The sequence below is a fragment of the Dromaius novaehollandiae genome, chromosome 20, assembly GCF_036370855.1.
Source record: "Dromaius novaehollandiae isolate bDroNov1 chromosome 20, bDroNov1.hap1, whole genome shotgun sequence".
NCBI classification, from domain to species: Eukaryota; Metazoa; Chordata; class Aves; order Casuariiformes; family Dromaiidae; genus Dromaius; species Dromaius novaehollandiae.
This window is the reverse complement of record NC_088117.1, coordinates 12,032,201-12,049,349: the sequence shown is the minus strand read 5'-3', so window position 1 is coordinate 12,049,349 and position 17,149 is coordinate 12,032,201. Positions and strand designations below refer to the sequence as shown.

The window sequence follows — 17,149 nt, the reverse complement described above, 5'->3', positions numbered from 1 at the left end:
GCTGTAATTCCTGGTTTCATCTTAAATGATCTAAAACTATAATTTGACCACCAAATGCCCCTTTCACAATCTCTGTATTTCAGCTATTTGACCCCCATCACAAAGGTTTTCTCACCTCTGTGAAGTGACCCTGAAATTCATCCTCAGGTGTCAGAGCCCCACTTCAGCTGCTCAGGGAAGTTCTCTGAGCATGGTCTCATTTAAAGACAGACAGAGAGGGGCAGAGTGCTTATCTGTCTCTAACTCAGTCCTAACATCAGCTGATGAATACTGAATTCCACATAGGTCACTTCTGCAAAATTTGCTGCTTGGAAATATGAAAACTGAAGACAAACTAAAAAAAAAATACTTAAAGCCCATCCACCACTTATAAATGAAATCTGATCTGGAATGCAGCAAGCTTTTCTTATTTGCTTGGAGGTTGGCAGCTGAAAACAAAACTGTTTACAGCCTTACAACTCAGGATTTTGTGATGCTTCGTAACAGTCTCACACGTTTCAAGATCCACAGACTCGGCATATCCCATTGCTGCACTGCTCTCCAGTGTGGCACTTCTTTCATCGTTGCCTTTGGAAGTAGTTTGTACTCTGATTTCAAGCAAATTCTAAGTTCCTTTCCTTATTTTTGCTGCAGGTGACACAGAAATAATATTTACTACTTGCAGGTACTAGTATTTGCACTTTGAAAATGCTCCATTCTGAAGTGTTATCACGTGTATCTAAAATGCCTAGGACAACACTTCCCAAACTGGAACCTCTCAAGTGAAATTATGACAGCTACAAGTGGCTTTGTGAGCCTGATGCAAATGTAGTTTCGTCCTGTCTGTATGCGAATATTGGGAACTTTACTCTGCTACTGATCTTCAGTAGGTTCAGAATTAAAGAAAAAAGTTTGAGAACTACTGTCCTGGAATAACCAAGTCATAGCCTGTAATTGGGATCTGGTGCACTATGGTGTCATTAATCACATTCATTATGGCAGTGCCTAAGGAACACGGACTCCTATCTGCAAAGTGCCAGATAATAAGTAGCAAATTGTTGCTGGCCAGAAAGAAAATCAGAGTGCAAGCTACTTCAAAATCTAGTGATTTCTAAATTCAGAGATACCAACTCACCTAGTTTGAATGAGAGGGTGGGTGAGAGCAAAACCATAGCAGCATCAGACAAGAGAAAACAAGGAAGAGGTGAAGACCTCTGTCCTGGTGCTTGTGCAGATACACTGAACAGCTCCTTCCATCGGCCAGGAGAGGGGAGGACTGCTGACATCAGATGTGCGATGTTTCCTCTACACAGTTCTTGGTCCCAACAAATCAGTCCAGAACACCTTCACCTAGGCTCTGTGTTATACTCCCTAAAGTGATGTAGTTCTTACTTTCCCTGCTTCTGCAGCTGCTTTTTACAGCTGGATGCAATTTCTGAGTAGCCACCCTCTATGATTTTTGCTAGTGCACAAGATATAATATAAAATAAATATAGTTTAGAAAAGTTTAGAAATATCGAGCAGTTTTTCTTACAGAGCAATGACATTTAGTTTATTCTACCTGCCTTTAAGTTATATAACCCTATGAAGGAGAGAAGAAAAATGAAAGATGCTACAGACATTTACATGTAAGAGGCCATAAAGGACAAGCAAATATCCTAAAGGGAAAAACATGTCTTGAAAAGGCACCAATAGGTTTTATTCTCCTACATGTTTAACAGCATAAACGTGTGACCACAGAGTGGAGTATTTTTTTAGAGAGGAGAGCGCTTCACCTTAGATACACTTCTGGGAAATGCACAGGAGAGGATTGCATGAAAGGAACACCCATGACAGCAACACACACTCAGATGAGGAGGCTGCGAAAATAAACCACACTGCTTTATCCTCCACACATTCTTTTGCCTGAAATACCTTTTTGTGGGGCCTTCTGCTCTCAAAATGATCTTGAGTATTCTGAGATATATCTTCATGTAAAGACAGCAATAAAATGCTATCAAATACCACAACCAGTTAGTCCCCAGTGGGACATTTTATTCCTATCTTTACATGAAGATATATCTCAGAATACTGGAGGTTGAAAGCATGACTGAAGGAGATTCCTGGGTACCTGCACACCGTAGCTCTACAATCCTATTGCCCTGATTATTCCCTCAGTCAAATTTCAAAACCTTTTTTCTAATTGTACTGTTAGCATCACACCTTCCAAATAATGTCTATACTTGAATTGCTCTCATTAATTTCCTGGGGTTTAATAGAACACAATCTAAAGACAATTTATTAAGAAGATTAACTTTCAGAAAACATGCTTCTCCGTGCTCCATAAAGCACAGCAAATTTATTTGCTGCAGTCAGTAAAATTCTGCTGCCTAAAGCTGTGCAGTAACTCAGTAGAGCTTGAGTGGTAACTGCAGGACCCTTAGAACAGAGCAATTCAGACTATCAATTAGAGCTGTGTTTGGCCCCTGCAGACATACTATAGGTTAAAGCGACTTCCACACCTGTAAAAGCAGGAAAAGATTCAGAAGATAAAAGCTTAGCAATAGCTTGGAGGGGTTTTGGTTAGTCTTTTGTGTTTGGCTGGTGAACCCTACTTTGCTATGCTGAAGACTAGCAACCAGGACTGACTTGTTGAAGTCAACTTTGTAGCCTACTATGTTTTTGTGGGAAAATCAAGGAAGACTGTAGTGTCTAATATTCACCAACAAACAATTATCTAACAGGTCAACAAATGCAAAATGCGCAATAGAAAGGCTTTGGGTTTTAAATGTGCATATTCTTAAACCAGTGCTCAAGCTAAATGAGCCAATGTAACAAAGTGACAGGAGCTCTCTTCTATCCCTAGCTGTGGTCTGCTACATGATGTTGAACAAGTCATTTTGTACCTCTCCCAAGACAGGTAAATTGACGCTTCATAAAGACCTTGAGATTATAAATATTATGTAAGATCTATTTATTATCATCACTCTTTTTTAAGTCTGCCAGTTAAATAACTTCAAGTTTAGTCTCAAATAAAAAACACAGGAGTGGCACTTCCACCTGCTGCAATAGAAAAACTCCACAAACTGAAAGTGATGGAGGTGACTGAGAGAGCTCCTGGGAAGCAAAGCTGGCAAGTTCTGCGTAGCTCTCAGATTGTCTCTACCAGGAATTCAGTGTTACTGAGATTTCCAGATGGAAAAATGTAAAAATGCAGTGAGTGCTAGAAAATGTTTCTGTTTAGGCAATGGGTCAGCAGTGTCTTGTGCAGACTGTATATAACATCTGGAATGCAACTTCAGGAAGATACATTAAGGAGTATGGAGCTTACACAGCTTTGATTTGTACCATATTGTTACCATTTTAAAATCTGTACATTGATATCATCTAGTATCTTAAGCTTCCTTAACCAAAGGGAAAACAGACTAGATTTTTCATACACTAAATCAAGAAAGACGACAGCTGGAATAATTACAAATTTGTAGAAAGCCTTCAAGCATTTGGATACAGGACCCTCAAGCCATAATGCATATATTTATTCAATAAAATCACTTTTATTTAAAACAGACCACCAAAAAGGAGCTTATATTTAGACTGCATCAAAGAAGAGATATCACACCATACATTTTCATTGAGTTAGAAAATGATTGATTTTTTGAAGTTACTTGTCTTTGAGAGGTAATTATTATGTGTCTTTAGAATACAATTGGTCTGAACACCAATAAACTTGTTTTATACGCTGAATAAGCAAGACAGGCAGGTGATAAACTGCAAAAATAATATTACACCAGGATCTAACTGTCTGCTGAATCACACTACTGCTCTAGCATTGTACAAAATAGCCCCTGCCTTCATCACTAATAAAACACAGCATTAATTACTCAAAATAAAAGAAGCCGTGAAGATGTGCCAAACCAATGCACCATGCTGGCTTTTGTTTGTTTTTTTTTTTTCCTGTAAGGAAACCTCAAACCCATTGATGTGTATTTCTTTAAGGGCAGCTGTACCACCTTTAGGCTTCTTTTAGGTCTCTACTATTTCAGTGTTGCTGTTCATGACCTGAGGACTACAACAAAAACTACAGTCAAAATATGCCTATCAAAATAATTATCTGATTGCCAATAAGTCTGTAGATTTTATTTCCCTGACTGGATTTCTGATAGAAGAATAGGTCAGTTTTGGAGATTCAGTCAAGCAACCTTGCCTGTTTCTTTGACAAAAAAGCTGTATGGCCATGGGCAACTCCATTAATCTTGCTGACCGTTAGTTACTGCTTTGTATGCTAGGAGCATAACTCTTGTTCCATTTCTAGAGTGCCTTGCCAGCTGTGGATGAAAACATCGATGCAAAGAGGAGGGTTTGGATGTTTTTTTTTAATTGTCAGAGACTGTCTCAAAGATCTTTACCTGCTAATAGTTTCCTGCAGTACCTCACTATCTAAGGACATATTTGGTCTGCTGAGCTACCGTTAAGTTAGTTTTTCAGTTCTCTGAGGCAAACCGTGATAGATAATGAGGGTAGGATTTAGAGTGTGGGCTGAACAGTCTTGTGTGAGAAGGTTCCAACTGCGGAGATAAAGCATTAGCTAAATCTTATAATCACGGAGTTGTTAAATTCTTTGCTAAGAAAAGCAAAGCCAAGATGAGAATTGGCTCCAAAGATTACGCAGTGTGTGGTCTTTGCATTTGAAGAACTCTGCAAGGCACTCACTCATGTTACATAAATTACAGTCACAAAGTTAGACTCAGAATAATATTTATAAAACCAAGATCAGCAGACCTTTTTGTAATCACCTGAGTACAATCATCATCTTTCACAAGAACTACCTATAAATTATGCTAATCAGAGAGATATTCAGAAGATGAAGAAGGGTTTACTGTGTAATTTTAAATGGATTCCCTCTGAAGAAAAAAATTGGGGAGATACAAAAGTACAGTGTTTCAGTGAACATTCATTTAAAAATCTAACTTACCCATTGTGTGTCAATAATATAAAGGTTAAAGCAGTATGATCAAGAAATTTAAAACACATTATTTTAATTCTGGGAACCCTTTCAGCTCTCCCCAGTGATTAAATAATATAATGAAAGGTCTTGCTATACACAGATGTCATGTTAGGCACCAATCCTGACCACTCAGATGAAGCCTAAATGAAGTGGCCACAATTTTGCTTTCAAGATGATGGCCTTATCTCTGAATCAGTGCCTTTGTCTATTACATTTTTACGACTACTCTATCTTAAAAATAAGAAAAAAAGATTTTTTAAAATAAAAAGTTAAGTAACAGAGAGAGATATAGGTTTCACTCCAGGTTCTTCGGGAGGAATTTTCAAAAATATTTAGCTTTAGCCTAACTCTAATTTATACTTATATCAGTGGCAAATTCTTCTGTACTATTCAAATAAGACGGTGCCTGCTGAGCACTCAATACTCCTAAGAAGCAACAGGTAGTATAAGTATAAAATATCATTGTATGTGAAGCTTTGGGGGCTTTCTATAACACCTGGTATCTAAACGCAGATCATTTGACAACTCTCATGAATGCAGATCTTGCACATCAGGCATGTTATCCCTGTCTTAGAGAGAGTTGACAGATGTTTACTTTCAGAAGCTGTGTTTCCACCTGTCCTACAACAGAGGACCTTCTTTGACCATTGCCTGTACTACCCCGAGGGCACTCCTGAACAGCGGAGGGAAGCCAGGGGAGCACAGTAGGGGAGGGAGCTGGCTGTGAGGTGATCCCATATTTCAACCTAGGTTCTGTATTAAAGTGTAACAGAAGCACAGCAAAAGCAATATTCCATATGCTTTTAAACAAATCAGAGGATTTGAAGGTGAAGTACAGGAAATCCCATATTAGGTAGGATATCTGACAACTCTATTTATGGATGGATGAAGAGAAGAAAGGAAGAGTAAATGACTTGCCTAAAGCCACAGAACAAAACAACATATAGACAGGATTAGGATACAGGATGTAGACAACCTTGTTATCTATATAACTGCTTTTCTCCATCTGTCTTTGCACAGTCTTGCTTTTTGTAGAACCAGAAGTAAAAATATCACAGGCTTATATAAATGCTGATCCAGTATTTTACAGAGTAACATTTCTCCACTATTTTTCCTCAGGTTTCTCTTTAATCAGTTAAGAATTTTTCATACTTCACTACAGTACAGAGGGTGCTATGTGCTTTCTTTGCTGTTCATGGCACTTCATAAGGTGTGTACAGCAAGTGTCTGTGACTGCATAATCAGAAAACACTTATAGACCCTCCACCTGACTTCTGTGTTCAGGTGATGTCAAATTCAGATTCCATGAAATGAAAATCTTCTGGTTAGAGGTTATAACACTGAGTGGCCAGACATCTGTACAATATTGTCAAAAGCAAAGATCCATGCATTTTGCAGGCTGGCTAGTGATACCTGTTATGCAGCCCTAAGTGCTTTAAACCATCATGAAATCCACTTGTGTGTCTATTCTTTACGGTTTACAAAAGATTCTTTGTATGGACGTCACACAGTGAAAATACTTAGCACACAAAACTCCACTAGCAGGGGTGATGTGCTGTCTAAAATTAACTATGTACTTGTCTTCTCTTCAGTTTCTATAGAACATGAGCAGTGATGCAGATGGTTGACAGCAGAGAATAGATGATAGTGACGGCTGTAAAACTTGATGACCATTACCAAAAGCATCATATCACTTATGATACAAAGTAGCAACTGAAAAAAACCCTAAAACCCAGAAAAGATTTCCAAGTTATCCTGGTCAGGACAGTTGGCAAAACAGTTCTGTCATCATACCACATGAATCACCATTAGCAAAACTCTCCAGCTAATACTGATTTTAATACTGAAGCACACTTACCATAAAAATAACAATCTTAAAGGAATAAATTTGCTGTGCGCTAGGTAGCAGTAACAGCAGGGATGTTTAAAGCTAGTTTTCTACTAAATAAGTCAATAAAATAAGATTACTACCTCAAACTGTAACAGATACTAGTTATCTGAAACCATTACAGGAATAAAGCCATGAATGAAATAAATGTACTGTGTACTAGTCTGAATCAATGCCAAATGGAGATTTAAACTGGGGATGTGAATTTTACTGCTCAAGAAAGCAAGGCAGTGATCAACTACAGTTGTCAGAGACAGATGCTAAGCAACTCGCTCCAGTATCACTGGGCTAACTTACTGCAGCTAGATCTGTGTTTCTACACTGCTTGAAAAAAGGTTTTGTACTGTGTACTGTTATACTGAGGGAGAAGCTTGACAAAGGAAGCTGAATTCAGTAAAATTCTGTCACTTCCAACCATAAGAACACATTGCTCCACCTCTACAGAAGAAGTATTAGTCTCACATATAAGAGAATGATATCCACAATAATCTATTACAGACCTTCCTGTTCAAACTTCTCTCTTCTCCTGGCTGTTGCCTTTGCTCTTTACCAAGCTGGCAAAGCTCTCATATTCCTATTTTCCCCTCCCTCTTCTGAACTGCTGTGACTGGAAATCCAGACTTTACAAAGCCACATTGATTTATTGAGACCAGTTCTACTTAGTAAGAACTCTGGCAAGCAGAAGTTAGCCTAAATGCACTAAGCAAGTCACAGAATGAGGTAAAATCCCTCAGGAAAGTTTTCAAGTAATGAAAGAAGAAACAGAGAGCAAAGGGTTGACAGTTTTCAGTGCTTCCTGAAAAAGGGAGCAGAAGTAGAAAAATTAGTAACTTTTATGTTAAGATGCACATCTACTCATTTTCTAGCTGAAAATTAGGGCTTAATTAATTACAGATCAGGATATAGAGAAGTCCTGTTCTTTGGCAAGGCCTCTAGAGAATGGAACATATCCACAGCATCTGTAAGAGATGGACACTTAACCCTTAGACATTATAGTTTTCAAAATATCCATGTTACTTCTACTTGGATACAAATCTTTTACAGTAGAAGGAAGTTAATTATAATCCAACTGGGAATATATTTCTGTGTGTTGGTTTTTGATTTACATTGCATCTCTATCTTACACCAAAATATGTACATGCATAATTAGATTTAAATATTTAAGAACATCTCTTGATATGGGATTCATTTGAAGGAACATGATACTGAAATGCGAAGACTCAATTGAAATGATTTACTGACAAAGCATCAATATTTTCAAAAATGTAGATACCTTAGCCAGTAAGGAATCTGCATAATTTATAAATTGCCATAACATTCATAAGTTTACTACACAGAAGGTCTTCAGCTTGAGTTGTATCAAATAAAATCACGTGCTGCACTTCCTGAAACACGACCGGACTTTGTGCATAAACCTTTTCCATTTGAAAAAATCAGAGCATATTATTGGATAACTTCCTAATTTAATTAAAAAACACTGAAACGTGAAAGAGACTAGAGAAAATGCAATCATTATAAATTGTTGGCTCACTGAGGAACTTAATTTGTATGAACATTTACTTCATAGAGGACAGAAGAAAATACAATTTTGCCATTCTGTTTCCCCACGTTAATGACCCCCTTCCACTCATCGTGGTTAAGGATAGTAAAGAAAAAAGATTCGGACTTTTTATTTGTAATTCTACACGAAATGGTAACACCTTTCCAGACAGCTAACGGGAGAGTGGCTCCCTTCACAAGAGAAAGAATGTTCCAGTGTTTTAAGAAAATACAGATTAGAATTGCACATAGCTCAGAGTAACAATGGACTTCGCAGAAGTTAGCAGGCGTTTGACCAGTTTTGCTTTTGTAGACAGTATTCTTGTGTTTGGCAATGCAATCAGTATCAAGAGTCAGTCAACACAATAATTACTTCCCCTCAAGATCATGATTCTTCTTATCAAAGAGGAGGTAAATGAAATGCATGCAAATCAAGGATTTCAGAATCCCTTATTACAAACGATTGAGCATGTAAAATGTACATACACAAGAAGAAGAGGAAAGGGCTCAGGTCTGATAAGTAAAATTAAAGTCACATGTAAAATTAAAAAAAAAAATCACTAAGCTTAACTGGCTTGTTTCACAAATATAAAGTATATACGTATTAGAATCTAACACTTAAACCCAGCAATTCCACAATGACTTCTAATTCTCGTCACTTTATAGTGCTCCTTTTCCTGAACAATATATACAGAGTGCCTTTTCTAAGATACTCTCCAGGCAGATGGTTTGTAGGACAGTCATGCTCAAGACCGAATACTGAATAAAGCTGAACACCCATTTATTCCTCCTCCACTCTTTGATATTTGGATTTCAAACACGAGGAGGGGAGAGAACAAAAAAAAAAAATCTTTCTCCAGCCATTTAACACAAATCCACAAGGCCTAGTGCAGATCAGCTGCACAGTAGCTCTGCACAGACATCTATACATGTGCGAGACATGTTTGTGTCCAGACTGTTCCTCAGTGGCAGTAAACCTAGCAGTATCACAGAAAGGAGTTGGAATAGCACACCTTTCCTCACGCGCTTTGGGTGGTCCAGATGTCCGTGCAGCGCTGAGGAGTGGTATTCAGAAAGACAGCTTTGATGATTAGTGTTCTACAATTTTATTTCTTCTTTTTGTTACATTTGTGGTTAATGCCTTGGAGTAGTTACTGGAAAGACGCACTGAAATAAAGAATGCAGAGGCCTTGATTCTTCTCTCATTTGCACTAGCACAAAATCACTAGTACTCTACTGCATATAAAAAGCAGGGGGTGAATGATAGCAACTGCAATGAGAGCAGGACAGGAATCTCATCAGCTGTCTACAAAATGTTGGGGGAAAGGGTTAAAAAATTCCCTATTTCTCTTTTAGATGCACCAAATGCCTGAGGTCAAAAAGTCAGATAGCAAACCAAAAGGCCTGTAAGAAACCAAGGTAAGCTTATCCAAAACCTTATGACATATCTATATATGGAAAATTCTGAGGCAGTACCAGAGAAATTGCTATCTTTTTTATCCATCCCAATCTTCCTATAGCTATAAAAAACAAAGCAAAAAGACATCTTTGCAAATGGAGATGCCTTGTATTCATAGTTTGTGTCCATACTTCAGCAGGTATGCCTTAGCTTCTTGCTATCATGCCTACTTAGGATGCAAAGTAGTTAAGGTGCCTATTCATAGTTATTTTGCAGCCACAAATGTTTAGCTGTGGAAATCCCACATATAAACAAGAAATCTGACACAAATACAACCTTAGCATAATTGAATTACATTTGATTTTAATTAATAGCTATCCTTGGAAGCCAGAATAAGAGCAGGATCAGAAGGACATCTCTACGGACAGGGCTAAATGCCAAAAAAAAAAAAAAGCTCAATACCTTTTGTGCTACTGCAATCCTTTGTGCTACTGCTGCCAAAAGAGGGGCAAGGGCTAATGATGACAAAGTAGACCAGGAGGAGGTACCAGAAGAGTTTGGAAAGAGCTAGAAGACAGCCAAAAAGCAGCACCCAGATATCAAAACGCCTAGATCCTGGTGTCTGACAAAAGCCTTTTTGACCTTCTTGACCAAAAATACTAAAATATACTACTGGAGAAGAGACCTTCTTCTGGTGTCTGTTCTCTTCCCATCCCTAACATACATAAATGCAAAACACAAAATGAGATAATCTGGCATATTCTTTGTTGGACTGTTACGGTATTGACATAATGGTGAATGAAGCTTTTTCCTACCCCAAGTTTACTTTAGCCTTAAAATATGAGGGAAGAAAGTCTTTCCTTGTTAATTTGTAAGTGCCTTCAAAAATCTGAACAGCCTACTTGGACTGGTGACCCTTTACAAAGGAAGGAAAAGCCTGTTGTCACAAAGCTCAAGACTATAACAAATTTGTGTTGGATATTCCCTAGAGGAAACTGCTTCTTCCTCTCTATGGAGCAGTCCCGAACACTGGTAGCTCTTTTAAAACCAAGGGGTTTTTATAAGCTCTATGGCTTGAAAACTTGACTCTTGATTCTTTTCTTTCCATCCATAAAAAAGTTATTCTTCACTGCCTTGAAAATCTTGCTATGGGAACCTCCCCTTATTCCATAATTTCCATAGCTACAATACTATTCAGCACTCACAGAAGGAAGGTTCCTGCTATCTTCTGATACCTGGCAGTTACTCTTCTTTTGAGGGATAGGGATTTGGGCATTTTTTTCTTTGCTTTTAGAGATAAAGCCATGTGGATAAAAATATAAGAAAACTGAAGAAACCATATGTACTAAGATATGAATCTTTCTGTGAGGAATTCTTTTTTAAGAACAGATTTGTTTCCTCTTACTTTCCTCCCTGAATTCACCCACACAAACTGTATGAAAAGCACTGGCCTTGTATATGTTATCAGTATTCTCCATTTCTTTTTAATCCTATTAATAATTATCACCATTTCTCCAATTAATCCTATCATGAAATTCTTCTGTGAAAATCCATAAACTACAGACATAGCCAGCAGCCATTTCACATGCTGCAGTTTGAAAAACACACTGTCCTAATCTAAACCACATCCTCCTTTTTCAGTGAAAGGTACTATGGACATTTAAAATACTACTCTCTTCAAACACTTCTCTTTCTAAAGGCAGTTATCTTCAGACTTTGATTTAATTTCAGGGGTTCAGTTCTTCTACACTGTCCACACACCATCTAATCTTAGTTCTGTTAGACATGTGACTGAAGAACAAAGTATGAGACTCATTTCCGGTGGATACATTCTTTGCCTTCAACTCTATGCTACATTAAGTAAAAATTGTAATATGATAACAAGGAAGCTTCTTGTCCTGCTTTGGAGATCAGGATCAGAAGGTAAAGCGACTGTACAGGACTTCAGCAAGAAAACCTGGAAAAACTGCACTGTTATTACATGGACCTCTGTTATGCTGCCCCTTGTTCTAGATTTCCTTATTATTTGATATGTATGCATATATATATCTAACATATGTATATATTATGTAAATAATATCTACAGAGATTTATTATTTGAAATATTAAAGAATCTTGTCCTTTAACAAAATCCTTAAAATTTAACAGCTTTACATTCTACAGTGCACTGCAGGTTTAACCTGTGTCTTTTATCAAATTACCCTTGGCTGTTTCTGCTTCATCCTTGGCCTGCAGAAGGCCCATACGGCAAAGTCACCACAGCAGTTTGCCAATTCAGAGTCCCCAGTAATGAGAGCCTCAGAAAAAAGCACCCTGAAGCCTAAATTAATTCTAGCTTATAAAGGAGGTGCAAGTCTTCGGTTCGTGGTTAAGAGCATCACAAATGTGGTTCTGTGGTTATTCTTCTATAGTAACTCTTGGCACAACACCCAGACAGCATTTAGAGTTTAGATAGCAGCCTTCCACTTCTAACAATGCCAAACACATAACGGGCAGCCAGGCAAAAAGAGAAGGCCAACAGGAAGGACAGTATAGGTTTGGGAATTAATTTTCAGCCTACAGTACAATGCACTGTATCTTTTTGCAAATTACCAAAAATAACAAACAAAAACACTACAGTTTTGACTAAGTTTGATTTAAATGTAGTAGTTAACTAGTTCAAAGCATTAACTCTAAGGACTTGAATGACGAACTAATAAAATCAAAGAAATGTCACCGTTGTTTGAGATCCTTTTAGCAGTTCAAAAGTTGCTATTATTTTCATGTCTTATGGTAATAGCATTGCTTTAGACATTGTAAAAGTCAAAGAGTAACAAATTGTAACTTTGCAAAGGATTGCTATTTATAAAGACTAGTTTGGAGGAAAAAGGCATAGAAGAAATTAGCTGAATATTTTTTGGCAAATAATTCATTCCATAGAAAATCTGATTATAATCATTCAAACCTAACCATTCACCTAATTGCCATATAGCGTTGGCCAAATCTTTTCAGGACAAAATTCACAAGACTGAAGGAAGGTGAAGCCACTCATTTTCAGTCCCTGTTCCAGTTACTGCATATGGTTCAAAGCAGAAGAGTTTAGGGATCTGGGGTCAGGGGAACTAAGGGTAATCCACCCCAGATCATGGTAGTTAGCATAGTCTCCTGGGAGAGAGGAGCTGATGTGGATTTAAATACCTTGAGAGAAAGACAGACTTTCAACATTTCCATGAAGAAATTCCAGATCAAATCTGCTTTTGCTGATTTTCAGTCCTACAGCTGTTCTCCAAAACAGTGTTTCAAATAATATGAAACAGAAACCAGGAATTCTCTGGTCTACCGTCCTTGCCACTAGACTATCCCACTCTCTCTAAAGTCCTTCTCTCTTGATTTGCATTCCTTTTCTTTTTAAAACACTGGCTTCTATGTGTTCACCTGACCTAAAAGGAGGCAAGATGGCCTTTTTTCTTTTCTTTCTTTTTAATTTTAATTATCTTGATTTTATCTTGTTTCTTATTTTTATAGTCTAGTGGCAAGCACCAGTGATGACATCATAGCAGGAGGCAGCATCTATTCAGAGGAGCTCAGAGCCAGCAAAAATACTCCCAAGAACACAAAAATAGTTCCTATTATATTCACTTCTTGGCAAAGAAACACTAGCTTATATAAAAAGGTAATAGAAATAGTTATCACAAGCACATGCCGAGTACTTTAATGTTAATGGAAATATTTCAACGCTCTGGTTCATGCCTGCAAATGGGAAGCCTATATTCTAGGCAGGTCAGATCTATCTTAAGCTGCAGCTCACTGAAAAATCTACTGACCTAGACACCAGGCCCCGAGGATGGCAGAGGAAGCCACATTCTTTGTGGATTAAGTGACAGTGAACTCTCCAAGAAAGTCTGGCAATGAAGTCAGGCAAGAAGAGTTGCACTGGAGGAAAAGAGGAAAGAAATCTGTGTGGGATTCCTGGAAATTAAGCTGTAAACACACAACAATGTTGTTGCATTTTCAGAGTTGCCACTTTAGCAAGAAGGCACCCTTTCCTGTACTGAAAATGAGAATTCATCATCTTTAAGGAAGCAAAAACTCTGGTCTGATGGAAAAAATAGGACTGGTATTTTCCAAATTCATATGGACATGTCAGACAGATAATGCTCTCCACAGCAAAATGACAAATGTCCTTCAGCAATTAATTTTTGGGGGAGGGAGGGAAAGAAAAGAAGAGAGAATAGGAAATGGGCAAGAAGACTAAGGGCAAGAAGAATGGCTAAGGAGATAATTAGGAACACAGAAGATCCAATACAATTTCTTGATTTGATAAAAGCTTCCTGTGTGACGCTGGAGAAGTCACTTTTAATTCAGCTCCCTTTTATAAGAAAGGGATAATAGCAACGCATTAAAACTGGCATGAGGATAGCTAGATTAGACACTGAAAGGCATTTAAATATTGCAGTATCAAGGACCACACTAGCACATTAGCAAGAGGCAGGCAACAAAGTGTTTTGCGGCTGCACAGAATCACATTTAAGGGAAACATTAATCGGTACTAAGTTGTGGAGAATTTTGTTGAGGGGTCCAGTAGTAACCCTCTACAGATGGTTTGTATGTCAAGTTCCTGAACAATAAACTCTACCCCATGCAAAAACACGCATCAGAGTTAGACAAATACAAGTGATATTCACACAGGACCAAGTAACTACTGTGTTCAATCAAGAAGAAATATAAAAAGTCAGTAGACTCTTAGCAAAAAATAAATGCACTGGTATAATCAGCTGGTGTTTGATTGAATGTGTATATGCACATACAGTTGGATTAAACACAGCTCTGATTCCACTGTCTCATATACTATCAGCTATTGCTGATACTGAGTCACTATTGCCAACAGCTAAAAAACCTTCTGCTATGTCTGGAATAGAAGTGATTGTCACTTCAAAGTGTGGTGTTCAAAGATTTGAGTCCTCATGTCATTTTACTATAATCATGATGTCTGGCACAATGACAAGGACATTAAGAAAAGGACCCCTGAGAAATCTAACATTGCCAATATAATTTCACCAAAAAAGGCCTAGATGAGCATATATTATTATTAGCAACAAAGAATGAGAATTAATTTTTCTATTCCCAGAAATGTGATGACTACTGGATTCCCCGATTTGAACTGGGTCATGCCAGACCTTTCACAGTTTTTTAATGTCTACAAAGTGAGAGAGACAAATTTGGCTTGCACCAGGCATAAGTGAGACCGTAATCTGCATCTCCTATATCCTAGGCAGGTACAGGGCTGCCAGGAAAGGGACTGTATTGGTGTAGCACCTCTGTGTGGTTCACACATTCCATCTTTGGCTTGCAGCAACTTTCCTGATTAGGGCTTCACCATAGTAGGTTTTTTGTTATTAGTAGTGTCGCTTTTGATAATCAGTCATTTTTGTGGGAAAATGTCAAAGTGAAAAGTTATCTTATTATTAATCCATTTTTGTGAAACTGCAGATAGCTACAGCTCTTTTCTCTATTTTAAAGAACGTGAGTTCAACAGGCTTCAGTGTAAGTAAGCAAGCTAGATGTAAGATCTTTTCTTGTTTATTTAAAATTGATTACATATGCAAGTTTAGGTTAGATCAAGTATCAGTTACATAAATCCCCTGTTCTTCTATTTATAGATATTAAACATTTCTCTTAAAATACATAGAGCTTTGTGAAACTGACACACTTAGTTTAAATACAGTTAAAATTAAAATTACATTAAAATTAAAAAACACTGACAAGAAAGCTAGAAAACAGATATTTGTCAAAAATAAATTACAGCAAAGCCTTCAGCATAAACAAAGTCTTAGAAATATGCACTATCAATGCTTGCAGACTTCCACGCCTTGGTACAGATGATAGTAACATTGAATAATCTGACTCACTGGAAGGAAGGCTAGGATTCTGTAAAACATCAATATAGCATATGCTCCCTTCGCTAACTTTGCCTTGTGTACATACAAGTGACTGGCTAAAGTGTAACCTACACAAAAAATTATAATTACATTTTAAAACAATAACAGCAAAAAGTTAAGTATGTGATAACAGTAATAGTAGAGAGTCGTGCCTATCAATGGTGTTAGTGTCAGGCCTGTTGTTTTAAGGTTAAAGGGATAGCTACAGTTTTCTCTCTAGTGACTGAGTCTACACCAGCAGGTCATTAGTGAGCAGGATTTAATGGGCTCACACACTACATCTTGCCGCCTTAAAGTGGAATGCACCATTTGACTACAAATCCAGACTGCTGAAAAATAGCCATGTTTAGTCTGAGATTAAAGTCTAAAAGGGTGATTATATAATCAGGAAAACAAGAGCCAAAATATTTCTATTCATCAAGATTCAAAACCAAAAGTATATGTTGTCTTAAATCATAATTCCACTTACATTGCACAAAGTTTGTCTTTAATACCTATTCTAAAATAATTTCTACACAAAAGAGCAAAAGACAATAATCATTCCAATTATATGCATTTCTTGGGGGTCGTTAAAGAAATTCTGAGACACAGCACAGTCTTTGATCTTTTCAGGCATTGTTACACAGCAACTGCACATTTACAATGAGAGGTATTCACCCCTAACCAAACAAAACCTCTATGCAAGTGAAGAGTCAGTCCCTGAAATTCAGAAGTCCTTAACTGCTTACCTTTCTATGAGCAGGTCAAATTTTTGGAAGCAGTTTCTCAAACCAACTCCAACATTCCATGTTGGCTGTTGTGCCACAATAAACAGCTGCAAAACTTGTTGATTTACTTCCCCATTTTGTATGCATGCTGAACCCCAAAAGAAATCCCATGCAGGGAAAAAAAACAAACTCAAAATCTGCAACAGAAGCACCTCAGTCCTTGAACAAAGCACAAGAAAGTTTAACAGGGAAGCAGAAAGGAAATCCAACCACAACTAAAAGTTTGGATAAGAAACAGGAAAGGAAAGCTTGTTCCCCTTGCTCGTAATTCCTGGCTAAAGGTGCCTCTACAAGCAAAATTCACTGAGACTCCCAACTCCTCGGAGCAGATGGTATTCACACATTATTCCCCAACAGCAGCATTCCCTAGTCCAATCAGGAGGCAGCACTCAAAAGCCAAGCGCTTCCCAGACTCTGTTACAGTTTTCAATAGCTACAGCACAAGATGAATGACTCAGAAAATGAATAAGCAGGGAAAATAAAACACGCCTCTCTCCCAGTCAGAGACACAGGCAGTCAGTTCAACAGCCCTGAGTGTCCTGGGCATTGATTTCAAGTTGAATGCACCTGTTTTTCCTTAAATTCCAAATAATGATTACATTTTCCAAATCTTTAATTTGTGTTATGAACTTAATCTTGGGTTAGAAGTCACAATAAGAATTAGATCTTTGCATT

General features: G+C 37.7%; 1 protein-coding gene across 1 annotated transcript in view; it reads right to left on the bottom strand.

Annotated features, from left to right (window-relative positions):
* DAB2IP (DAB2 interacting protein) overlaps positions 1-16,812 on the bottom strand; it is a 209,402-nt gene extending 192,590 nt beyond the window's left edge. The window contains exon 1 of the mRNA XM_026094380.2: positions 16,436-16,812. The gene's annotated coding sequence lies outside the window, so the exon portion shown is untranslated. The remainder of the gene's footprint in view (positions 1-16,435) is intronic.
* Between the last annotated feature and the right edge of the window lie 337 nt (positions 16,813-17,149).